The sequence below is a fragment of the Parus major genome, chromosome 1, assembly GCF_001522545.3.
Source record: "Parus major isolate Abel chromosome 1, Parus_major1.1, whole genome shotgun sequence".
NCBI classification, from domain to species: domain Eukaryota; kingdom Metazoa; phylum Chordata; class Aves; order Passeriformes; family Paridae; genus Parus; species Parus major.
In genome coordinates, this window is record NC_031768.1 from 95,341,123 (window position 1) to 95,367,366 (window position 26,244).

The 26,244-nt window shown below is 36.6% G+C and overlaps 1 long non-coding RNA gene across 1 annotated transcript; it reads left to right on the forward strand.

Moving 5' to 3' along the window:
- Positions 1-3,048: 3,048 nt before the first annotated feature.
- On the forward strand, positions 3,049-11,154 carry LOC117244221. The gene is made up of 3 exons (XR_004496859.1): positions 3,049-3,171; positions 3,486-3,551; positions 10,861-11,154. It is a non-coding gene; the product is annotated as an uncharacterized LOC117244221 (long non-coding RNA).
- The last annotated feature ends 15,090 nt before the right edge of the window (positions 11,155-26,244 follow it).

Sequence of the window (26,244 nt, forward strand, 5' to 3'; positions counted from 1 at the left end):
TCACAATTTAGGTTCTGGTTTTCTCCAGTAAAGTAGAAGGTTAACTGTGCATTTCAGCATTTCCTGTGATTTTTTTGCTGTCTTTAATCCTTCTAATTGCAAGCTGTTGTCTTCTGCCCGAGTCTGGTTAATACGCTTCATTTCCCTATCTTTATTCTTTGTGCTGCTTTGCACAGCTATTCTGAGATGATTCCTTTTGGAAATCAGTGAAATTAGTTTGATTTGGATTTTTCACTCATGAAAAGTTCTAATTAGACAAACAGTCATCATCAAAACTTAGACTGGCACAATTGCTGCTCTAGGAATTCTGGATCTGAATCAGCCTTGCAGATTCAGAGGCCTCCTGCATTTCTGAGAGTGTGCTGGAGACTCCACCAAGGGAGTGAATGAACATAAACCCTTCACTTCATGAAATTTCTCACTGTAGCTTAAGTTCAGAGCCTCCAATGAGCTGATGAGAAAATCTAGGAGGAAAATCATGACATAAAACTTTATTAACTCTGTGTGGTTTTTTTTCTGCCTGGTGGAGTAAGACTGAAGGAGCCCTCTTTCACACAGAGATTTGCCTGTGTGATGCAATGTGCAATGACAGATTCATGTCCATATTGCATGTCCATATGCAAGGCAGGCATATGGACATGGATTACAAAGTGCATGTTACATTCTAAGTTGGTGAGGTAGATGATTCCTTCATAATTTGTTCCTTATCAGTTATAAGTGGCTTCCCAGGCTGCATCTCTCTGAGCTGGTAATAAAAGTGTTTCTTTCTGCTATCGAAGGTAGCATCATCTTGCAGACTTTAAAAACAACCCAATGGCTGAGCTTCTGTAGTCTTATAGGTAATTTTTATAAGGCCTAATATTTAGCATTTTACAAGTGCTGTTTAACAATCTCTACCACTACAGACATTTACTTGTATGTCTGGCAGACTGCAGGGTGATCAAATCTAAATTGGATAGCCTGCTGCATAAGGGAATTAAATACCTGTGCACTATTACCTTTAAATAAATGGTGGCTACATGGAAGGATCCAGGGGAAAAAAGAAAAAAAAAGAAAAAAAAGAAAAAGAAAAAAAGTGATGTCAGAATGAAGTTCACCAAAATTAAAAGATTGTGACTGTTTTGAATTTTAACCTATACAAAAGAATTTAATATATGGAAATTTATTTTTAATAAGTGTGTTTCATTTTCCAAGGCAAAAATTAAATCATACAGCTTTTTTTAAGTATGCACATGTAGTAGCAGACATGACTTTGTGTTTTCTTATAGGAAATAGCTAGCATTTTTAAGGCTGTTGAAGAGCTCTAGGCTATATTTAAAATCAGAATTAATGCATATTCCAATCCCCAGCATGCCTTTGAAAATATCAAACAGCATTTATTAAGTGGAGAAATATAAACATGAGGTCACATTTCTCTTTCTGTAGGCATTAAAAGATCAAATTGGGAAAACAATTTCTGACCATGAAACAGAAGAAATAGTTATATTTCTGTTTTCACTCTGCCTAAAATTAGGCTAACTTGTCCTGGTGAAATACTTTTTTCAGTTTGAAAGAAAAAATGATTGAATTAATCTAGATTTTTAGGGCATGCATCACTCCATCCCAGGTGCTGCTGAGGAATGATGAAGATAATTGCTCTTACTCGATCGTTTGCCTTTTTAGTACAAATGATGTTATGTTTAGTAGTAATTCAGGATGACCTGGCATTTATGTATTCAGATTGAACAGATGAAAATGAGAAAAAAAAAATGCAATGAGGTCAAAGCAAAAACTCATTTTTATTAACCTGCAATGAAACCATTTTCTGGAGAGGGAAAAAATTGCAGCAAAATTGAAATGTTCTTTTTTTTTAACAAAATACAACCAAATTTATTTGAATTTTCATATTATAGGAGCTCTAACTGGATATGTTCTGCTTTTTATGACTGAGTATTAACCCTGAATATTTCTGTTTTATTTGGTACTATTAGGAGACAGCTATGCTGGTGCTCAGTAAATGATAAAAATGCTGTCTGTTCATAAATTCATTATTTTGCGTGTTAAATTTTTATACAGAAATATTCATTGAAGTTTAATGTAATGAAGCAAAATATAAAAATGGAAATAATAGATTATAGTGGATATTTAGAAGTATTTTTGTTTTGGGTAATCTCTAAACTTGTGCATCTGTTCTGATTTCAAACATATCTAATTTTGAAATGTTGTAATACCTGCAAGTGTAGTTCCCAAACACTCCAGTTCATTTTCTTGTCACTGCAGGAGACATTTGTTATTGGCAATCTCAGAGGAAAGCTATAGTCTTGAGAGGGAAATGAAAAAGGTAATTTTCATTAAAATACAAAACTTGCATAAAAATTTGAGACTACAGCCAATTCAGCCATGTAAATAAAGCAGATGTTTTCTTGTGATAAAACCAGGAAAAACATGGCAGAGAATTAAAAGACCTGACTTTTTATGCTTGCTTGAATGATTATGCAGATTGCAGGCCAGTGAAATAACAGATCCAGAGCACATTTGTACTGATTCTTCAACATCTCCCTCTATATTGGGGTTTCTAAATGGGCTTAACAACCCATGACAGGCAGCTCATCTCTCATACTACAAATGATGATCCATGTACAGTCAGTGACAGAGAATGAAGTCCATCAGAGATGGGAACAGTGGCACAAGGTGTTCAAAACTCATTTCTAGGAGAGTTTTGGATGGCATTTAAAAATCCCAGTATTTCTGATTTCAGGAGGTGGGCCTTTTGATGGAAAAAAAAAGGGAGGACAGATGTCTTTAAAAATTTTTTAAATTGTTCTGAAAAAGACATTTTGGAAATTTTCTCAACAATCATGACTAGGTTTTCCATGAAAACCTATTAGGGAATACTTTGAAGCAGTATTGCTCAATATATCCTTGTTTGTTACTTAAGGACTGTGTGTGAAGGATCATAGAATTGTTTGGGTTGGGAGAGGTCTCTAGGATCATCGTGTCAAACCATTAGCTTAGTGCTGCCACCACTAAACCATGTCTGTAAGCACCACTTGTTTTAAATACTTGCAGGGATGATGATTCCACCACTTCCCTGGGCAGCCTGTTCCAGGATCCTGGCCCGGGTGGGGACAGCCAAAGGACTCCTTGAGGTTTCAGCTGAGTGCCAGGATGCTCATGCCACCAGAAAAGGCAGTAGGTTGCTCTTTCAAGAAAAAAAGGACAGCAAGATAAGACATATATATTTCTTGAAGTGAAATCCAGTGTCTTATCTCTGTGGATTTACCAATTGTGGTTAAAATTAAAAGCACTGATAGCAGTGGGAGAGAGAGGATGTGTTGCCTCACACAAAGCAGAAGGGGAACATGGAGACTGAAATAAATAAAATAAAAATAAATAATCATAAAATAAAATAGAAGTTACTGTACATATTTTTTGAAGGCCAAACTTCAGTTACTTTATTGCAGTCTTTAAGTTGACTCACTCCTTTTCCTTCTGTTAATTTTTAGGACCAGCTATCCTGCCACCTAAACAAAAAAGCTCAGCACAAAAAGCTTCAATAAGACTGCATTCATGTAAGTATTTTATTTAACTGCTGGGGCTGAGGTCTAAAATGTATCTACTATGTATCACAAATACCAGATATGTATGGTATAAATTTTAATGGGAAAAAGCTGTTTTAATTGATATTAGAAGAATATTACAAATCTGAATAAACCATACCACTTAAAGCATATTTTGCACATTTAAGGATATAGGTGTACACAGATAACATATTTTAAAAAAAAATTGTGAAAGATGAATATAGAAAGAGTCACTTTTCAGAGTTGTCAGTCAATTTTTTTTATTGTGTAATTACAGTGGCTTTACCTTCTCCTCCCTTGACATATTTTTTGAAAATAAAAGCAGTGGCTTGGAGCTGGAATAATTGGAAGTCAGTCTAAAACTAAATTTAAAATATTTTTTGTTCCACCAACAGCAGCAGCAACAGGTTTTCAGTAACACATTTATTTTTGGCATAAATGCATTTAGAAAAAACTGATTACACATCTGACTGGTGAAAAGACAAAGGAAGAACAGGATAAGTTTATTTTCACTTTTAGACAAAAATGGAAATGGAGGGATTGTTTAACTCCTAACACTGTCACCAATAGAATACAGTTTATCAGATTATATTCTCTTGTGTAAAGTATGATAAAGATTAGCCTGTAAATAGAGTATTTTATTACGGATTTAAAGGGTCCTTCAGATACACAGACATAACTAAAATCAAGGGTTTATTCATTTCTCTAGAACCTTAAAAAACTCTTCCCATCCTCAATATCAATACATTTTCAAGTTTTCCAGGTCTTTTTTATGAGGATGTTTTTAAATGTGAGGATAGTATTTTTAACTCTGACCACCAAGTATGACCTTTCTATATTTCCCTTGGAGAGCAGTGGGGAAGGTTGAGAACACAAAAATCTCTGTAAAAGGAAAAACTTTGAGGGGATTTTGGAGCATGACATTGTTTTGCTGAGACTTGATGTGACAGCTATGCTTTCCATTATGTATCTTCTTTGTGCTATATTATAAAGGCTATAAATAATATTTTATGTATTAGATAACTAACACTTAGTTGTTACTCACCTGATACTATTAAATTCAAAATTTTTACCATGTTAAATACCAATTTAATGTTTATATATGTTGTCCCTTTTTTATCTATCTCTTTAATTAAACAAATAGTTGAAAAGGCTCTAATTGTTATGGATATGAATAGAAAAAATACTTATTTTTGGAGTAGCTCTTTAGAATTGCTCTTTTATTCTAATTTGTGAGAAGGTGACAACAGCACTATGAAATAAAAATTGCCAGTTCTTTGATACAAATTAGTTCTTTCTGCTTTAAAATGTGATCTTAAAAAGTTTAAGGTAGTCCCAAATACTCAGTCTTGAGAGTTGTCTCTGAACCAGTTATCCCTGAATAAGCCAGTTTCTAGACAAACTGGGAGATCTCAGGAAAACGGTTCAATCCCCTGGAGAATGTTAAAATAAAAGTTTTGATAAAAAAACAGGTTTCTAATAACATTCTCTCATGGCAGATAAATAAAGGAAAGATTAGTGGTATTTAAAGAAGTATGTGAAGTATATGCAATTATCTTTGAAAGAGCCTTTTTGCTGAGGCAGATCAAGGGCAAAATATTGCCTTTGAATGTCAACATGTAAAAAGAATTGCTGCAAATTGAAATAAACATGGTTGCTAATAATGCCTGAATTTAATTTTTTCCTCAATGCATTTTTTAGTTCTGTATGTAATTTTTTTTACCAGAAATGGAACCAAGTAGTTGGTGAAACTAGTTGTTGTTTGTTTGTTTGTGTTTTTTTGGTGTTTTGTTTGAATGTGTTCTTTCTTAGTGCAGTGTGAAAATGGCACAGAGGAACTAAAAACTAGTCTCTGCTTGATACTGGGATTTGAACAGTTTGAGAGTTGAGTGTTTTTTTCATGTATGTCCCCCTGCCTTGCCATATACCACCACTGAAATGTGTTTATTGAAAAATCTGCATGCTAAAATGCATAACAATCAACAAGAACAAAACCCTAACAGTGTCTTTTATTGCTATTTATTATTGCTTTATTTTTATCTATATGGGACTAAATCATGTAGAGTGTATTTTTATATGTGTTATATATAAAAGAATAAATTATTTTCCTTTCAGATACTGCAGTCTCTCTTAAGATTGTGCATATCAATTTATCTCTTTTCCAACTGCTGATGGAGTTCCAGCTACTGTTCTGACACTGCTGTCTCTCAAAACATCTGCCACTCTTTTGGAATAAAGCATAATTACTTTTAGCAGTCTTGCTTTTCTCTGTCAGGATCAAGAGGTGCAAGTGGCAATAGCTGCATATTAATGTCTTTATTGTGTATAAGACATTTGGATACTCTTTCTTTACCATGGCAACATATTGTCCTTTAATGGTACAATTGGCTGCTGTCAGTAAGAGGGAGTCATACCCATAAATTATCAAGGCAGGCAAAGCTGCTGACTGCTCTTGTAACCTGGAGGGCTGAGGGGAACTGGAAGGAAATGACAACGGTGATGTCAAGCAAAGCTGACTGATGGAGAAAGGAGCAAGTGGAGTTTGGAGCTACTGGCACAGCCTTGATGATTTTGAGCATCATCTTTTCCTTCATTTAGGTTGGTGGTATAAGGGAACCCTGTTAGAGTCCAGTGATAATCGTAGCTGAAAAGACCAGTTTGGTTGCTTTTGCCAACATAGGAAATAAGGAGGGTCCTGAGTCTGCTCTCTTGCAGTTATCACAATGGTTCTGATGCTCTGCTTCTGGTCTTCATAAAGTTTCTGGGTCTGAGACTTAGCCTATGTGTTTTAATTATGTGAAAGGAGAAATCATCCAACAGTTCCTTTCACCTGGGGATCCAGGTTATGATGCCAATCCTTTAGATATCAGAGTGACCTTTAAATCTGTACAAGAAAACACAGGCTAGCCAACATGTATTGAACTTTGGCCTTTGCAATGAATATTTTACACCCATGGATTTGAAATGGGCTCATTTTTTTGCAATGTGTTATGTTAAGTACAAAGGAGAAATCAAAGAACAAACGCTTATTACGCCACTGGCCAGAAAGCCCATGTCTGTAGTTATTTCTAGACTTATAAATTCATATCTAGGGACAGATCTAAATGATCTAATTTTTGGAAGCACTGAACAACTCCAGGCACCAGAGAACTGATGACTTACAAAGAAGAAAGGGATTGAAAGCATGAATTTGGATCCCTGCAAAGCAAAGGCTGTTATTTCATATTTACAATTCCACAGAACTCACATTCTGGCAATTGTACAGACTTTTGAAAGAATCTTGTAATTTTCTAGGGTTGATATGAGTTTTAAATCCTCTAAATGAAAACACTAACTCACTGAGAATATCCATGTTCAGGAGCATGCATATTCTCCTTATTTTTTATTCCACTAAGGAATTCACTGTGAAGGCTTGTACAACATTGTACATCTTATGTTCTTGAATTTCTTGTTTTTCATTAAGCTACTTTCTTAATCTAGTAAATATCCCTTTCTTCTTCCCTCTCCTCTCTCCTCTCTCCTCCAGGTGAGGGTTGGCCTCTATTCCCAAGCAACTGGTGACAGGATGAAAGGCCACAGTCTCAAGCTGGGTAGGGGAGGAACCTCAGGGGAGGTTCAGGTTGGACATCAGGAAGAATTATTTCATGGAAAGTGTTGTTAAACATGGGAATGGACTGCCCAGGTGGAGTCATGATCCCTGGGTTCAGGAAATGACTGGATGTGGCACTTAATGCCATGGTTTAGTTGACAAGGTGGTGGTCAGTGAAAGGTTGGACTCGATGATCTTGGATGTCTTTTCCAGCCTAAATGATTCTGGGAATGCTTTATAACAGTTGTCTCTGCAAAATCTGTAACTAGGCAAAGTATTTGTAGAAATTTGAGATAATATTTACTGCTGGGTATTATAAACACAAAATGCATGGGTTTTTTAAATATGTGAGCTAAATTTCCCAAGTTTAGATTTCTATTGCTCAAACTCTATGGAGAAAAATTTAAAAAATATAGAACTGAATGAAGACCCAGGTGTGTATCTGCTGGGATTGCTGAGACTTTTTCAATAATGTGTCACTAGAGCTATGAAATAAAAACCAAATTTATTGAAATTAACATTGATGTTTTTGTGCTGCTGAAGTGTCTGTTCTGCCTTTGTATCCAGAACAAGTCTTGGCTTCTGGAAGCTTGTTTGGGTACAGCATATCTGGATGCAGATATGTCCTAAACCCCAGTAAATTAGGTAGTTTGTCTGCCTTAAATTAAATACTGTTCAGAAACTCCTTTGTGACTTTTTTTTTTCATTCTTGGTTATCCAGATGTCTTGAAAATCTTTCTGTATGCTGGAGTTTTGACACAGTCACCAAGTCACAATATGGATTAAATAGATGAGGGATTAAAAGATGGCTCTATTTGCAAGAGCTGGGAACCTAAAATATCAAATTCTGTTCAGCCTTGGCAGTACACAGGAGTGAGCTGACATGATGAGTGTAAACAAACAAACCCCATGTTTTATGGGTTTTTTTTGCTACTGGTTATTCTTGCTCTAACAGTGGGCAGTTGATAAATGTTTTGAACAATAAACTGCAGTCTGTCTTCTAGGGGGCTTTCACCAGATTTGCTGACTGGGTTTGTGCAGGTGCATTTGGCCAGAGTATACTAAAGTGTGTGAGGTAGGATACATCTGAACTATGCCATGCTTTTTATCTATCATTCAGTCTTTGTTAAGGTTCCTTAAAATGTCAGTGGATGAAGGTTTTGCCCTTGTTCACCAGCATGGTTGGAAGTCTATTGAAGAGGCAATTGTTGTAGTTTTTGTTCCAAGAAGACTTTTGTTAGACTCTCTGCAGATGTATTTCAGTACTTTCCCATGGCTTAACTCTGGGGTATTCTGTGATTTAGAAAACTCAACAGCCTTAATCTTCTGATCTCTGTAGCTCTGTAGACATTACAGACCTATATTTTAAAGTAGCTTTACAAACAAAAAAGAGTGAGATTTGCTTTTATTAAACTTACTGGTTTTTTTGTTGTGTTCAGACCAAGACTTCACTGGGCTGATCTGAGGGTTTAAGAGACACTTTGAATATCTAAATTTATATATTCTGTGAAATTTGGTTGCTCCCTCTTATCCACTGAGATATTTCCCTTTACTTATGTCAAGGGAGCACCTTTTTCTGTTTTAGTTGCATAGTTCCTAGTAAAGTGTGGTGTGCTACTAGTTTGGGGCTTTTGAGTGCTATCATGGTTCAAAAAATGAGTAAATATCATGTTTGGTTTAACAATTCTAACATTTGCTCATAAATTATCTGTTGTATGTTTTGGGTTGGATTTCTTTTTCAAAGCCCCACTAACTGCACAAATTATTAATGAATAATTAATTAAATTTCAAAATTAAAATCTTCCAAACTTGAATTTCTGCAAATGGAATGTGGTTATAGAAACCTTTTCTATTCCACAGAATTTATCCTGCACTTGCTTGTTAACTAATATGACAGATTGAATAACTCACGTTACTCAATTGACTGAATTTCCTTTACTGATATGTCAAGACAAAATGTAGCTTTCTGTGGGTAGGCACATTGGCTTTGTCAGTGATTTGTCACATTGGTAAACTAGTAATACATAGATATTAGTACTGCAATGAAAACATCCAGGTTATGTATCTACTAATTTATATTGAGATTATTCTCATGTTTTCTTAGTTTTTAGGCTTTATGTGGTATAGACCAGATAAACTATTGCTAATAGTTGTAGCTCTGATAACTAAAGGGAGCTCAGAAATCTTATGGACTCTATGCCTTAACCTGTGTGTCCTGCTGTGAAAACCATCTTGCCAAAATCAATTGCGCTTTTTTCATGATATAACAAATTTGTTTTATCCTTCTGCAAGGAAAATTGGATAAAAGGAATGAAAATTGCATAAAACCAAAAGTTCATAATAGATTATGTGTAACCATTAGGAGATGTACTGTATAACACTCTGTGTGTGTGTGTGCCTGTGTTAAGCAAACTTGTGAAATTTATGACACACTTTTCTTTATCACTATTAACATTTCTAGAGTACTCCTCACTGTGAGTGAGGCTACCTGTGCTACTCTTAAGACTGTAGCTTGCTTAAAGGAAGTTTAATTAAACAGAGTGGTGAGAGCTCTTAGATGCAATGCCAGCAGTGTTTGTGTTGATGCAAATCTCACTGGTGTGAGAAGAGCACAGGTCTTTCTGCTTTTCGTGCAGGAGCCAAACTGAGCCTGTGGTTTGTACCCCTCCCACAGATGCCTGTGCTGGCCCTGTCATGTACTTTGGCTGCAGATCAGCTGGTCCTCACCTGGACTTGTGTCTTTCCAAGCTGACCACCAGCTGCCCACTCATGCCAGCACCTGTGTGACTGTTTTTGGAAATGTCCTGCAGTTACCTTGCACAGTCAAACTGATTATTGCAGAACTACTGGAATGGGATGCTTACACCATGCCTCTGGGAAAGACACAAATATACAACTATCCCCACAAGGTCCTCGGGTGGCCTTGAGCAGTGTATTAAGTGTCTTAAAGCATGAGCTTTTCAATCGGCCTGTGAGGACTTCTTGCTGCCCCTTTGGAGACGTAGCCTTATCTGATCTGTCCATATTAGTAAAGAAGAACAATTTCTTCTCTAGGAAACACACAGGGAGGCTCATATGCTCATTTTTGTGCCTTACATCTCTTAGGAGAAAAAAACACAGTCTTTCAGCTGCCACTTTCCATGTTCTCATGTGACATAGAATTTATTTGGCATGTAATTGGAAATAAAGGATGAAAATGGAAAAGAAAGTTTAGGACAAATATAAATGTAATGTGTCCAGATTTAAAAAAACCAGATATATTGTAAACTGATATATAAAAGATAAAGGTGGGTCAAATGTAAAATGAAAAATCTTGCATCATGGACTTCTTTTCTGTGGTCTAGCTCCTGGGCTGTCAGTTTTCCTTAAGTTCAGAATCAGCATAGGGTGTTGGTTTGGTGTAGGGGCATTTGAGCCTGACAATGCTGGTGTCCCTGAGCTGCTGTGCCCCTTGCCTTGGGTTGTTCCTCTGTCCTTTTTGCCTTCTTGTGCCTTTATACTCTAGTCTGAAATCTTTTGCACACCACTGCAAACTTCTACTACTGCTTCTTGCAGTCAAACATGAGTACCTTAGCAGTTTTGGGAATGTTTGTGTGTGTGACTGCAGTGGATTGGATGCCCTATGTTTCAGACACTGCATGGAAATACCTGAAAGGAGACTGATGTCACGAAGAAGTCACTCAGTAATGACTTTCTACATTCTCTTCACAGCTGAGCATCCCAAACTAGTCATTGCATGCCAGTAGTCACCTGGAAAAGTCTACCTGGTCCCAGCTCCCAAGCAGATCTCCAAGCAAGGTGAAAATGTGTTCTGTTTCCTCCTTGTCCCAAGTTTGTTCAGGCAGGATCCTCAGAACTGACAGGATGTCTTGTGAATACAAATAAGATTTCAGCATGCTTTCTCAGTTATTCTGTAAATGCCAGGAAAGTTTTGTGATTATCAAGAGATACCTAGTGGGGTCAAAATTCTGCCCAGAGTTTTGTGTGTTCTTTGGCTGACAAAAATATTCTGCAATCCTCCACATGAAAAGCAATTTTATCTCACATTTATTTCACTGAGCTTTAAAAAATAATTTCTGATAAAGCTGAAATAAAATACTGTATTCTTTGCCGTATTTAATCTGAATAGAATCTGCTTCATTCTTTTAACAACCAGCCCACTCCTGACAACAAAAAAACCCTCAAAAACCAAACAAACCAACAAAATTAATTTTTCTACCTGGGAGTTCCACCACTTGGAGTAGTGGTTATGGTCCTTGTTATTCTCTGTTTTAGATGAGGAGCAGAAAGGAGCATGCCCCTCTTTCCTGCTGCTCCCTCCCCAGGCACTGCTACATCCGTGTGTGCTTTCTGGGATATGTGGAATGGACCAAGGGTCAGGCCCATGGGAATAGAGGGGCATGTGGTTCCTAGCCTCATGTGGAAAATTCACTTTGCTTTGACATGATTTTCAGACTCTTGGATTTGAGGAAACAAGTTTTGATGTCTCCATTTTGGGATAAAATCAGAGGTTGAAACGTTGGGATCTTTTGCATAGAGATTTTAAATCAATTCTATTTATACAAGTGTGTTTGCATGCTAATAAATACTGAAGGAGTTTGCAAAGGGTTTGGAAAAGAAAGCTTTGAGGATCATACACACAAAATTGATTGACATGATTAATGGGCTATTTTTTGTAACACAATGGAGGGTGAAAAACCATAAAAGAATGATTACAAGTGCTCTGTGTATTGTATTGGATACCTTAAAAGTATTGCAGGCCAGAATTAAGATCAGAATTGTCCTGGTTAAAGTATTGAAGTGAATCTGACAGGTTGATTAATGTATTTGAAGTATTTGAAGAAGAGCAGAATTCTGGAATAGTGATTTTGAGAAAAAAATAGAAGCAGGTTGGGTACATCAGGACAAAACCCCATTTGAATTGCACACTACATAGAGTGTATTGCCTATACATTTTGAAATAAAGACTTTTAGAGAGGAAAAAATAAAGGTATCCTCAATGCAATGAACATTTGCTGGTGTAGATTACAGTTTTTTATATAAACCCTGATTCTCTAAAGTCTTTTAAATATGTCTTTAAATTTTGACACGTTTAAGTATTTTTGAGATTTATGGAGCCTCGTAATGTCTAAATTGAAGGAGACATTTAACCCCTCTCTGAAAGGGAAGAAAAGACTTTAAAAAGAATGACTTTTGAAAAAGTAGGGTAGGAAACAATATGTTAAAGATTACCAAATAAGGATACATGAAAAAATGTATTAGCTGTATTTATTCTTTACAGGTTTTGACAAATTACATTGCATGTTGCTTTACTGAGAAAGAAACAGAAATAATTTCCTAAATAGAACAAGAGGTATGTTTTCCTTTTCACATTTTGCTGCCTATTTGCTTATCTATCTGGCCTCCAGCCAGAGAAATACTGGTATGAGTAGGCAACTACTGTATTTACCTAATGTTCTTTCCTAAATTATTTTGTATTTTGCATGAGAATGATGTTAGGTAATGCTAGAGAAACAATTCCTTGCTTGTGTGATTAGGTGGGCCCTTAAGATTACTTGGATGTTGACAATTTACTTGGCCCTAAACAAAGCAATTACTAACTAACTAACTAATAGTAAACAAAGAACTACTTTTTTAAGTTTGCACATCTATTGTGTATTTTTGTGTCTGTGCTCCTGTAAAAGAGAAGAGATCCAGGAATAGGTGTGTGGTCTTCAGTGGTGGCTGAACTTCTGGAATATCTTAATCTATCCTGGAACTAGTAATCAGAACTGGCTATGGTGATCAAATAACAACATCTTAAAAGTCCTTCAAGCAGGAGCAATATTGTCTTTCAGCTTCACACACACCTTAAGACTGCATTAGTCTTTTTAACCCTGTGAAAGATAAGAAATGGATGATTTTTTTGAAGCCTCTCCCCAAAAGTTATTCAAATACCATGAATTATTTGAATATTTTTTTTGTCTAGGCAGGTGTGGGTTTTTATGGGTTTTTTCTGACTCAAGAGAAAGTGAACCTTCAGTGCTACAAAATATGTAAAGAAGATAAATTATTTTGCAGGGTTCTACTTGAAAACAAATTGAAAACTATCCTTCCCCAAAAAGACTTGTCTAAAATAAGATGTACAATGAAACTTTAAAGCTCATAAATTTAAAATTACAATTAAAAAACCAAAATATCTTAAAAAATCATTATTTTCCCAGGTGGTCTCTGGAACTCACTGATACTCTATTTCCGTGGGTGAAGGTAGGGCAAATTTCAAATAAAAGAAAAAAAAAAAAAAACCAAAATATAGAAATGGTGTATAGATTAAAAAACAAACAAAAAAAACCCATAAAATTAAACAAACAAACAACAAAACCCTAAAAAATAAAAATAGGAAAACAAAAACAAAACCAACAAAACCCTCCCCAAAACACAGGAATACACATTACTTCAATGGTAAGAATGGTAAGTGAGAGGAAATCCTGCAAATTTAGGTGAGGCCTAAACTCTCATGCTTTTAATAATCTCCACCACACACACAGACCTACCCCCAATAAAAAAATCCAAAGTCAACCTTAATTCGGCCTTCTTCTTGGGGACAGGAGCAGTTCTCCCATCCAGAGAAAACAAATGTTCTCCTTGCTCTCCTGAGTTACTCACAGGACTTTAAATGCTGCCTAGGAAAAAAAGATAATGAAAAATTTAAACACTTAGTTTTCAAAAAAACACACCAAAACAATTTTTTAAAAAAATCAACAGAAACCAAACAAAAATGATTACAGATCAATTAATTCCATGTTTATAAATCACATATAATCTATTTTATTGTGTGTCTGTCAATTTGTATTTATTCAAGAACATAACCTAAACTTCTGAGTCCAGGCTAGTCCTTGGAATAAACTGCATTCAAAAAAATGGGCTTCATTTCTGAACTATAATTGGATTTAAATTTTTCATCAGGACTTTGATCAGGACTTTACAAGAATCTGTTGATCTACAAGATCTGATTAAGTTGCAACATAATGAATTACATTAACATTGATATAGAAAAAAAGACTTTTTTCATACTATAATTTTGGGAAGTGGGAAAAACTTGTCACATGAGAAGACAATTTCTGTTATTAACTTTTTCAGGTTGGACCAAATGAGGAATTTTTATTAATTTTTCTTCTTCAATTTTTCCTTTAAATTCTGCTCTTCTAAGAGGAATGGTTCTGTGAGTGTTGCAGAATCTGTGTCTTAATTACATTACCATTTGTCTCTCTTGTAAATGATGCCATTGACTGGTTATCTTCTATCTCTGCCTCTAGTTTGGTACAGCACAGTCTTTGCTAACTGTGTAAAACTGTCCTTTTGTGTTACAGTTGTTGGAGCTGAACACTCAAAAAAAGTTTTTGGATGTTTTTTATTGCTAGAATTATCATGAGTACAGTTAGAATCATAAAATAAATTCCCTTGTCCCAAGAGCACAAAGGACAGGCTGGTGGTGGGAGTAGCTGCTGGAGGATTTGTACTGCTTGAATTTTGTTCCCAGCTCAGTGACCTTGTGGAAAGTCACTGAACCACTCTGTCAACCTTTAGTGATTTTTGTGATGGCTATCAAGTTATGTACCCAGATGCCAGGGGTATGGAGCTGCTTAATTAATGAGTTGGTAATGTACTTTGAGATCCACTGATCTGACCTTTCATCCTGTGTTCTCAAAGCACTTGTCCCTCTCTTTATCTATGTCCAAACTGATTAAGGCTGTCTCCTCTTGCTGTCTCCTAACCATGTCATCTCAAGCCTGTTTGCTGTGCTTCTGCTTGGCTTATCTATTTGGCCACTTTTTCTGTCCACTTCATTCCTCTCCTGTTTTGCTTTTTCTGCTGCATTGAGCACAGGCATCTTTATTGTCACCTGAAATAATTATTGAGTGTCACTGATCTTAGGGTTTACTTCTGTATGGTGAAATAACCTCCAGCTCTCTGTTCTGAGAATGTGCAGCCTGGAGCATATTTCTTCTTATAATTTTTAATTTTTTTAATTTTTTTTTCCTTTGGTCCTGCTACCCCCCCATACTTGGGAAGAATTTTTTTGTGCACTGCCCGGCTCCTCCCCCATGTCTCACACCCTTTTCATCCTCTCTTGGAGTTTAGTTGTGTCACCACCTCTAGAACTCACCACAGACTTAGAGCAGTTGTTGCACTGATTTCTGAGATGTGCATGTGCTAAAGGATGTGGCAGTAATGTGTACAACCTGCTATAAATTTTAGCTCTTAAATCTTCACTGAAAAACCAAGCCTGGTTAGGATCTTGAACTTGCCTTTCTGATACCTGTCACACTGTTTAGATGGGTGCAGTCAGTAATGCCATACAGCAATCTCACCTCCTCAGATAGCTTCTCATCTGTTTATCTGCTTACTACCATGATGTGAACCTGGGTTTTTTTGTTACTTAAAGACTTCCTTCAACTCCATCAAATTGTATTGTAAGGAAAAATAGTTTTCAATTCCCTATGTGGAATCTGCATTTTCCTATTAGCAAGCAAGTAAAGTAAAAAGAAAGAAGCATTTCCAAGATATGTTATGTATTTCTTGTGTGCGTATATATATGTGTACATGAGCTCTTACAAAAATAAACTTGGAGGAAGAAATCTTTTGAAGATTTACTTTCAAATATAATTGCAGTGAATAAAATGTTTTTGAAATATAAGAAACAATATAGGAAATACATTTTTTTTATGCAGAACAGCCCACACGAAATCATACTGCCTGTGATGCTACAGCTTTTATCAAGGCAAAGCCTTGTTTGCACTGGATGGAACTCAGGGCAAATTTATCTGTACATTTACCTGTTTTGTTTAGTAGTCCTTGCTTTTCCAGCAAACTGGTTCTACCCATACGGTGCAGCAATGTAACTCTCCTAGAAAATCTGCATCCAGGACTGCAAGAAATTGCATCACAGGATGATAGACACCTTTGAAACAACATTCAAATTTAATGAGAATAAGGAAAGACAAAACATTGTCCAAAACCAAACATTTATATGAAGGTGAGAAAGTGAATTAGGAAATATCCAGTAGGATGGTGGATCCCAGCTGACAGAATACAAGAAGTAAAAATATCTGTAGAAGATCTTAACCAGTTCTGGGGAACATTATGAAGATCAGGTGGGGTCCATACAAAAGTAGGAGGCTTTCTTCATGGAAGTCTTTAATACTTAAATTAAGGAAAAATATGTCTTAGAGCCTGATACAGTTTTCAGATAATTTGCAGAGTCTCACTGGCTCTTTGACCTTACTTTTTTGGGATGAATGTACACAGGACAGGGGCTGTGCTTTTCTTTGCTGACAGAGCAAAGCTGGCTCATGCCTGAAGCTCTAAAGAGTTTTGTTCTCATACCCACAAATCTGGATTGCTTCTGTTGCCATCCTGTTCAACAATATGAAAGGATAACAAGTGAAATGGCTCATATTTATTGACAGAAATAGACCACAAAACAGATAATTCAGTTTGTGGAGAACTAGCCTGAACTACAGAATATACAAAAGATTTGGGATAAAGAGCACAAGACAGAATTGATTGGTCTGTAAGTTAGAGACTGAAATTAATCCAGCAGAAATTATTATTCAGAATTTATTGAATTAAATGAAATGAAACCCAATATTAATACAAATAATTGCTTGAACTGTGGAAAAGACTGATCTGATATTAACCTAAATGTACATCTAGACATTTTAGGAAAAAAACCCAAAAGGTTAAACAAGAAACTGGAAATGGATTTACCTATAATGTCAAGACCTGTATCCTCTAAGACCTGCATCCATAACAAGTCCTAGCAAAGAAAAATATTTTTTTTTTAACTAGGTCAGTTGTAGCTGGAAAAATATTACTTTTTACAAATTTGAAAATATGCTAAAAGAGCTGAAAAATGTTGAATGGTATTTTAGGTAGGCAAGAGTGGCCTAACTCTGAGAGAAGGTAAAGATAGCATATCAAAAAAAACCAAAACAACAAAAAAAATTAAGCAATCTGGACTTGTTTTCAAGTGGGCAAATTGCACTTTCTATATAATTGCTGTGGTGTTGGGCTCTGTTTGATTTAATAGGTAACGTGTGTTGAAGCCAGAGCTGAATGAACTATTTACAGCAAATAATTTATTTGATCAATGTCATCTTCTTTTCTGTTCATGAATTATCCACAAATAATTTTTTGTTTTTTCCCCACTAATTCGTTCATTATTCAAAATTGCTCAGCAAATGCTTTGTGTGAGTGCCTTTTTGGACCATTTTTTCCCCTCTCATTGGAAAATCATGGTTTTACAAGAAGGGTTTTTACAGTGGGACTCAAGAAACGTGAATATTCTTTTTTAGTGTTATTTTGATTGAGGGGAAAATAACCTATTTTTCCATTGGTTATTTGCTATATTTACTAAAAATGTGAATAGTGCAACATCTTTTCCTTTTATTGATAGGATTTTAGGCAGGAAGGGACTATTAGATCATCTACTCTAATCTTTTTTATGATGCAGATATAGTAGGAATTCATCTAATTTCTCTCATACTGTGTTCAATAATTTGTGCTTAACTAAAGCAGATTGGAACTTTATTTTAAAGTCTTTCAGACAAATGGCTAAGCTGTTCTTTATGAAGGGGTTATTATTCTATTTTCTTTTACAAGCTTGTGTAACTACTTGATGATCTTATTTTTTTTGTCATGCAGGATTGTTTTTATTTGCTGATTTGATGTCTGAGCATCCCAAGTTCTAAAGGAACTGATGGATGAAGCTGCTATCCATCATATTGAAAAGTTATAGCAGTCCACTGAAGCTCTTATTGACTGGAAATGGAGAAATGGAACCCCCATTTTTAAAAAAAAGAAGAAAGGAAAGCCTGGGAAACTCACAGGCTGGTCAGTCTCACCTTGCTTGTTTCCTAGCAAGATCACAGAGCCGATCCTCTTAGAAACTGTGCTAAGGCACATGGAAATTAAAGACTTGTTTGGTGAGAGCTGGTTGGGGCTCTGCTAAGGGTAAATTGTACCTGAGAAATTTGGTGGCCTTCTATGACAAGGTTTCAGCATTGGTCAGAAAGGGAAGAACAGCTGAGACCATGTTCCTTCACTTCTACAAAGTGTTTGACCCTGTTCCACATGACATCCTTGTGTCAAAACTGGAGAGATGTGGTAGCTGGACCATTTACTGGGTAAGGAATTGGCTGGATGGCCACTGTTAAGGAGTTGTGGTCAATGGCCCGATGTCCAAGCAGAGACCATTGGTGAGTGGTGTTCCTCAAGGGCTGGTATCTGGCACAGCTGAGGCCTATGCAAACCTCAGGAACTTCAACAAGGCCAAGTGCAAGATGCTTCACCCGAGGCAGGGCAATCCCAAGCTTAAATTGGGTGAGGAATGGATTGAGAGCAGCCCCAAGGAGAAGGCCTTGGGGGTGTTGGTAGATGAGAAGTTCAGCATGATGCTGCAATGTGCTCTTGAAGCCTAGAAAGCCAAACATGTCATGGGCTGCATCAGAAGAAGAGTGACCACAGGTCAAGGGAGGGGATTCTCACCCTCTGCCCTGCACTTGTGAAACCCCACATGGAGTGATGAGTCCAGTTCTGGGGCCCCAAACATAAGAAAGGTGAGGACACATTAGAGTGAGTCCAGAAGAGAGTCATGAAGATGATCTGAGGGCTGGACCAGCTCTCCTGTGAAGAGAGTGTTTTGGGGCTGTTCAGCCTGGAGAAGAGAAGGCTCTGGGGAAATCTTATAGCAGCCTGTCAGTACCTGAAGGGAGTCTACAAGAAAGATGGAGAGGGACTTTTTCCAAGGACATGCAGTGAAAGGTCAAGGGCTTTATATTGAAAGAGGAGGTTTACTTTAGGTATTAGGAAGAATATTTTTACTTTGGGTGATGAGGAACAGAAACAGATTGTCTAGAGAAGTCATGGATGCCCCATTGCTGGAAGTGTTCAAGGCCAGGTGAGATGGGGCTCTGAGCAGCCTGGTCTAATGGAAAGTGCCCTGTCCCTGCAGGGGTGTTGAAACAAGATGATATTTAAGGTCCCTTTCAATTCAAATCACTCTATGATTCTATAAACCTTTTTTCTTCAGGGAGGAGAATTAGAGGCTTCATGCCATGTGAAGAATTGTTTAATAATTCCTATCTGCTTGCCAAAATATAACAAATTACACAAGTGACTTCACAAAAAAAAATAAAGAGAAAAATACAAACTGAATATCTGAGCAAGTCAAACAATGACCCTTGCAAATGCTGTCAAAGCAAATGTATGCTTTTAGTCAAATTAAGGTTTGTGAATTCTCCTTGCAGTATTTTCCCAGTACTAGCCAAGAAAGACATTGTTAAATGTAAATTGTAGTGACAGTAATTTTAAAAAATTTGAAATAGGCCTTGTTACTCAGAAGGCAGGATAAGTGCATTTGTCACATGGTATTATGATGAAAAATGCAGTGAGCTGCTGCCTTTCACTGAGTTTGGATTGGGATCCACATGCTGTGTAATATAGCAGAAAAACATCACTGTTTTGGCAAAATATGATGGAAGTTTTGTCCGCACAAAGTTGGTGGAAGTGCTTTTTAGAAGTGGAAATTAACAAACTTAAAAAATACTATTTACTTGGAAAAGTTATTCCTTACAATAGATCAAAATAAAGAAGAACTAGTTTTTCTCGGTGGTATGGCTGGTAAGATCTTCTGCCAAAACCCCACAGCTCTCAAGTTCAAATTGTGGGCTGTCCTCCCCATTTCCAGCAGCACTGTTTTACATGAGAAAGCTGTCCTTTGAAACTTATATGCAACCAACTGCATGGCCTGATGATTCTGAGCAGCAAAGCACCTCTCACCACTGCTGAACTGCACTAACAGGCTGCTTGGAAATTCCCCACACCTCGCTTCTGAAGCTTCTGCATTTCACTTCCCTGGAGTGGGCTGTGGCAAGCCTCAGGGTAGTTTACCACTTTGTGCCATCATATGCAACCAAAGTGCTTTCAGATGTGAAGATCACTGCAGAGCCCTGCAATCTTATCCTTGTTACACACTCTTGCAACTGGCCTCATCTGGCAGGTGGATAGTCAATGCACAAAGTCAGCATGTGCAAGCTTTAAAAATGAATTTGAGTCCCTAAGTTCCCTTTGTTTCTCTAAGATCAGAAAATAGAGCTTTAGTAAGTAAGATTTCTGTGAGAGCATGGGGCATAAATAACTTGACAAATGTTCTTCAGACATATGGATTCATCTTGCCTATCTCTAGCAATTTAAAAGATGTTGAGGCTAAACAGATGATGTGTCTCTCCTTTGCCAGTGGAGGACAATCCATCCAATGGCTTTAGGATGCACTGAGGGCCTGTCTGCTGGAGGCATCTGGTTTTCTTCACTGACTTTCAAGTGGAGCTAAATGAATAGATTAGATTACACTCCTGACATGCTAAAATGAACTGAGATGAATGTCACCCCAAATTATTTGCCTCAGAATGGCTATGATAAAGCATCTGCACCTGATGCATTAACAAGTAGCCATATTTTTTCTCAATCGGCTGAAGAAATCATCACTTACCACTTTTCCCTAAGCAAGCAGCAAGGCCTGTGATGTACTGAAATGTCAATAAAAAGGTGCCTTCAATTCTCAAGGACTGGCCTTTTGTTGTTGTTTTTGAATACTGTGCTGACTCTTTGAGTTGTTAGGGGCATGACATTGTCCAGAGACTGGATATGGGACACCCACCTTACCTTATCTCTGTCACACTGAAATATCAGTTCAGTGTATTGTGAGGAGACCAACATCCAGTCTACTTGTACATGAATGGGACAAGAGATTACTCAAAGCATCAGGTTATTTTTTTCCTTTCATGATAAATCAAGTGTCTTGGCAATAAAGGCACTACCCTGCCAAAGGAAGCTAGCGGAATGATGACCCTGCATTTGGGAATTCTGTCTGTATTGCTCTGAGTAGATACACAAATAGTTCTTTATATGCTCTGTGACCTTCTATTTCTTGAGGCCTTTGTTGTTAGAAGAAATAGCATCTCTGGCAGAGTGGTAGGAAAATGCTACACCCCTTCAGGTGAAGTACCTTCAGGTGACAAGTTGTGTATGATAATTTATGGAACATAGTCCTTGTAATATTTTATGCTGCTCAAATGTTCCAGATGATTATAGTCTCTAGATCTGCAGTTAAATTATTATCCTGATCAGAAATTTAATTGCTCTCACTTGTCTTGTTCTGTATGTGCTTTTGGCAGAGTGACAACACTTTTTGTCACTGTTTCTTCATCCATTGAGTACTACAAAATATGTTTTTAAAATCAGAGGAAATAATATTAATGGGGTCTCTGTTGCCTGATAAAATGCTTTGTTGCTCTTTTCTGATCTGATGGTAGAACAAAGTGTGTTTTAAATATTTAACGATGTTCTTAGAACAAACTGTGGATTTTGAAGCTGCAATTTGAAACCTGAGGTGAAAGTATGTTTGATTGGTGTTCAAAACCCAGATGTCTTTTGATATTCTCCTTCCTTTTGCATTTCTGCACAGATTTATATTTTTTAACAAGCTCATTGAAGGCAAGATAGACAATTTGTTTTCCAGCTTAGAAGGATGAATATTTTTTTACTAAGAATTTTATTTCCCATACATATAAATTGTCATAGCCAAACAGGAGTCAAAATCAACACTAGACAGTTATTATCTAAGCTTGCTGAATCAGAAGAAAAAACCCCTCCACCAAAAGAACAATATCCAAATAAAACAGAAAAAACAAAATGTTTGAACTTTTATCATCACCAGGTTTTGAAACTGCTGTGAAATTTAGATTTCCTCTTTCAGCAAGTTAGAAACTGCTTTAAGTGGCAAGATTACATGTATGAAAACTTCTGCTCCTTGTGCTAGAATGATACTGATGTTAATTTATGGTTTGAAAAGCCTGTGCAGTTTTGTTTCTGAGGCAGATGAACCATATGCTTTGCAATAAATACTTTTAATTCAAGTAGTGAGAATGATTGTAACTGTTTGGTTTTGTTGCCGTTATTTACACCAACATTTGACAGAAAGCAAGTGAAAGGAAGACAGGATGTATTGTAGGTCTATTAAAAAAACAACAGCATGGAATGCTGAGAGGAATTTTTAGACATGAGGGCCTTAAAACAGCAGGATGAACTTATTATTTTAAGTTTAGATGAAGTAAAGCTACGAAGAAAGATACATTTAAAATATCTATAATAGGTATTATTATATCTAATATATAGAAGTATTTTTGGCTATATATATAACTCCGTGGGTTTAAAGGAGCTAGTTATCATTCTCCTGCAATAAGAGTTTTAAAAATAAGCCTTCAAATTTGGATTCCCAAATGCCATTTTTTCTGCATAGCAAGGGAAGGAACTAAGCTGTAAGTCCAAATGTAGAAATATTCTTGCTGCTTCCTTTGAAAACTTTGTAGAATATTTTTCCTTTGGCAAAGTAATACTTTGATTGCCTTTAAACCATGCAGAGACACCCCAGCTTAGCTAGCTTTGAATGAGCTGGGTCGAGTAATAGACATGTTGCTGTGTCAGCTCAATGTCCTGCCTGGGAACAAATCCTCTGCCTTTTTTGCAGAGCTGATTAACCCCATACTTCCCAATCTGTACCAAATCTGGCACCCAGCCTGGGGGTCTCAAAGCAAACTGGGTGCATCTGCTGTGTTACATTGAACAGAATCTTGAAATAGAAGTTCTGGTACAGATCAAAAGTGTTGGGAATATTTGTGTAAAAGTAATATTTTTAATTTTTCTTCAAAAAAGCTGCTATCCACAAGTGGGAGTTACATCTATTGTTTTTTTTTTTTCCTCATAATCATCTCCTCGACCATTAGCTGTGCTGACAGAGACAAACATGCTGTAAAGTCTTGTAAAATTAATATAACTATAAGCCACACAAAATAAAGATGTCACACACAAAGAAGACACTAAAATTCCCAGATATCTTAATTTTCCAGAGCAGTGTTTGACCCTGGAATATTTTCTTCTGTAATATTCTTTCTTTGTGTGTTTTAACATGAATTTGCTCTGATTGAATTAAAATATTTCTAACCTGGTAGCAGCTTTTTACTACTGCTTACAGTTTGCCTGGATATAATAATTGCTTCTGTTTTCACAACTTCAGTGACCCTTTTTTCCTTTGCAGATTTCCCCTTTTTCTTTTAGGAAAGCAATAACTGGAATAGAAGTAGACTCAGATTTTGTTCTCTGCAGTACAGCCCATACTAAAGTGACTGGACCAGTCCAGATGCTCTTGCCTTCACCTGCTTTTTGGAATTGCTTTTTGCCACTTTCTGATGCCTAAATTGGCTTTTCACAAGGTATTGCTTCTCCTTTGCACCAGAGAGATCTGTTGCTGTCAGCATGAATTTTCTCCAGCTGTTTCACCTGTTGGTACTTCTTTGTTCAGTCTTCTGACTTCAGTTTTAAATTCTCTGTGCGCCTTCTTTTTCTTCTGTGGAGAATCTTCTTTCATGTCTGTTAATGCTCCACCTGTCTTTTCTCTTTTGCCTATCACTGTCTCTACCTTAGATTTAGTTTAAATTTCCCATTCTTTCCTCCTTTTTTCAAAGCTCTTTTCCCTTTTCCACAATGATAACATGAATGGATAACATGATGTCACTTGGTGCACATCCTTTCTAATCCCTTCCCTGACTGCACAATGCAGAGCTTCTGAATGGCTTTCTAAGTTTTATTTTCTTAAGCTAGATTTTCCTAATGATAATATGAACACTGGAAAAGTCTTTCTATCAATGGGGACTTCAATCAGGGCTTGACTCATATACTTGATTAATATATTTTCTTTCTAAACTCATAAGATGGGAGTTAAGCTTCTGTCTGATGAAGCCCTTTTATTGAATTTGGAATTTTCAGGGGTTTTGATTGAAGGACTAAACTTGGACAAGCAGAAGAAAGATAACAATGATTGCTTTGAGGTCTTTATTATTTTCTCATTCTTGGAACAGATGCTTAGACTCTTGGTTGCATGCAGTTCTGCTTCATAGAAGTCTGTTCTAAAAAATAAATGTGTATAGTCACAGGAGTCCTGTAACTGTAACAAATTCAGAATTTCAGTTTCAACATTGGAAAAGCATAGTGAGATTGGCCACTGTGACAGAATTCTATGGTCTTTCAACCATTAGGCTGGCCTTGGTCTATTTTGTTAGTAAAGGTAAGATATGGTTATATCTCTGTATATTTATCTAGGCTGCAATTGAGTGCAGAATGTCATTGTGGGTGGGGTGCTGGATATCTAACCAAGACGACAATGTCAACAGTAGTGGTGAAATGAATCAATGATATTTTCATTGTGGAATATGTTAGTACAGGCATGTCTCATGCTTAGTGGATTGCACCCTTTGTGCAGCATTTTTCTTTTGCTAAATTAAAGCTATAGCAGGGAAATAGCTGCAGTCATAGCTGTGTAACTATGCAGTAGATTAACCCAAAGTGATGAGTGCATTTTATCTTTAGCATTTAGATCTGCAGTTTTCAGAATGGAAGCAAGCTGGGTACAAGAATCTTTGTGCTCTCCACTAGTTTTCTGTGTTCTAATGATGCAGACACTTAATTGAGATGGTAACATGTCTTATTGTCATTGCCTTGCTTTAATTTCTTTAAGTTTCACCATCACTCTGTGCTTCTTTGTCTTCACTGACCTGTTTGAACAGTAAGCTCCTTAGGAGTAATCAGTACCTTGTGTGTGCAGACTTTAAAGCTGTGATAAGTCATTTGGAACTTAAAACTGACATATTTCTCAGTTAACTTCAAAAACCTCAGAAATGCTGGATACTGCCTAGATTCCATCTGTAGGCATGGAAAGAAAGAGGAATCTCCACCACACAAATTCTTGGACGTCTTTGTTATTAGAAGTTCTGATGACAGAAACCTATGATGTTTGGAAAAGAAATGTGTTTAATAAAAAAAAAATGAATAAAAATATAAAATACATATAAGCATATCATATGTATAATAGATATAACAGTCCTGTGGACCATAGAAAGAATATGGGCTGTCCAATGAAGAACACTTCACACAACATGAAAATATAGGGGATGATGTTGATAAGGAGGAGACAAGAACAACAGAGTGAAGGAGAAGTATGAATGTTCAAAGAAGAGCTTAGACTTTAATGTCTTGCCCCTTCTCCCATTGGGAGAATAGGAATAGCTTCATTTTTCCTCAGTTGTCCTCCAGGGAAAACTCTAACCTTGGCTCTGTACCACTGATGAGAACTCTTTAACTTCCCTTGATGGTCGGTTCATTTGCCTAAATCTTCTTACTCTGTGAAACTTCATGCAGTAACTGTATTTGACCTAAATTTCCCTTGATGCTGCTTAAGTTCATTACTTCCTCTTCTGTCCTCATTAATTAAGGGGAATAATTGATTCCTGTTCTTTTTATAACATCACTTTATGTACTTGAAGATAGCTCTCTGTCACTCTCCCCAATTTTCTCCCTGACACATAAATATGAAGACAAAAGGGAAATATTTTTCAAGCCGGGTGATGTCAAGAAAATAGGGCAACTCTTCAAGGAGAAGGGAGATAAACCATGAGAAACAGTATAGTAATTGAGACTAGGAGAGGCCTGCAAGACAGACTCTTGTCTAGTATTTTCTGGCTAAAATAAGATTGCTATGTCCCCTCCTCATCGCTATGAGACACAGATAACTCGTTTTCCTACTAGTCGTATGCACAGTTTCCTCATTTTAGACAGATAAAAGTCTCCCTGCTTTGCTTTCTTAGATAATCTGAAGGGAGAGCTGGGATTCTTTTGTGCATGGGTTTTTGATATAAATCAAGTTTAATCGAGTTCTTTGGATGCGGGTGTGTTTTAGGGTTTCTCACTTCCAGCCTTCTGTTGAAACTGAATATAGCTCTCAATCCTTTCAAGCCTAGCAATCTGTCTATCATTTTTATTTCCTTTACATTTTCAAGGTTATCTCTGACAGAAAATTGGATCGAAACTTTGTAAAAATATAAATGAAAGCTGTGATTATCTTTTATGCATATGCAATTCCTGGAAGATAGGGAGGCCCACAGCTGTCTACCCTCATGAATTCCAAAGTGGGGCACAAATCCGATCATCACATGATTATGCAGT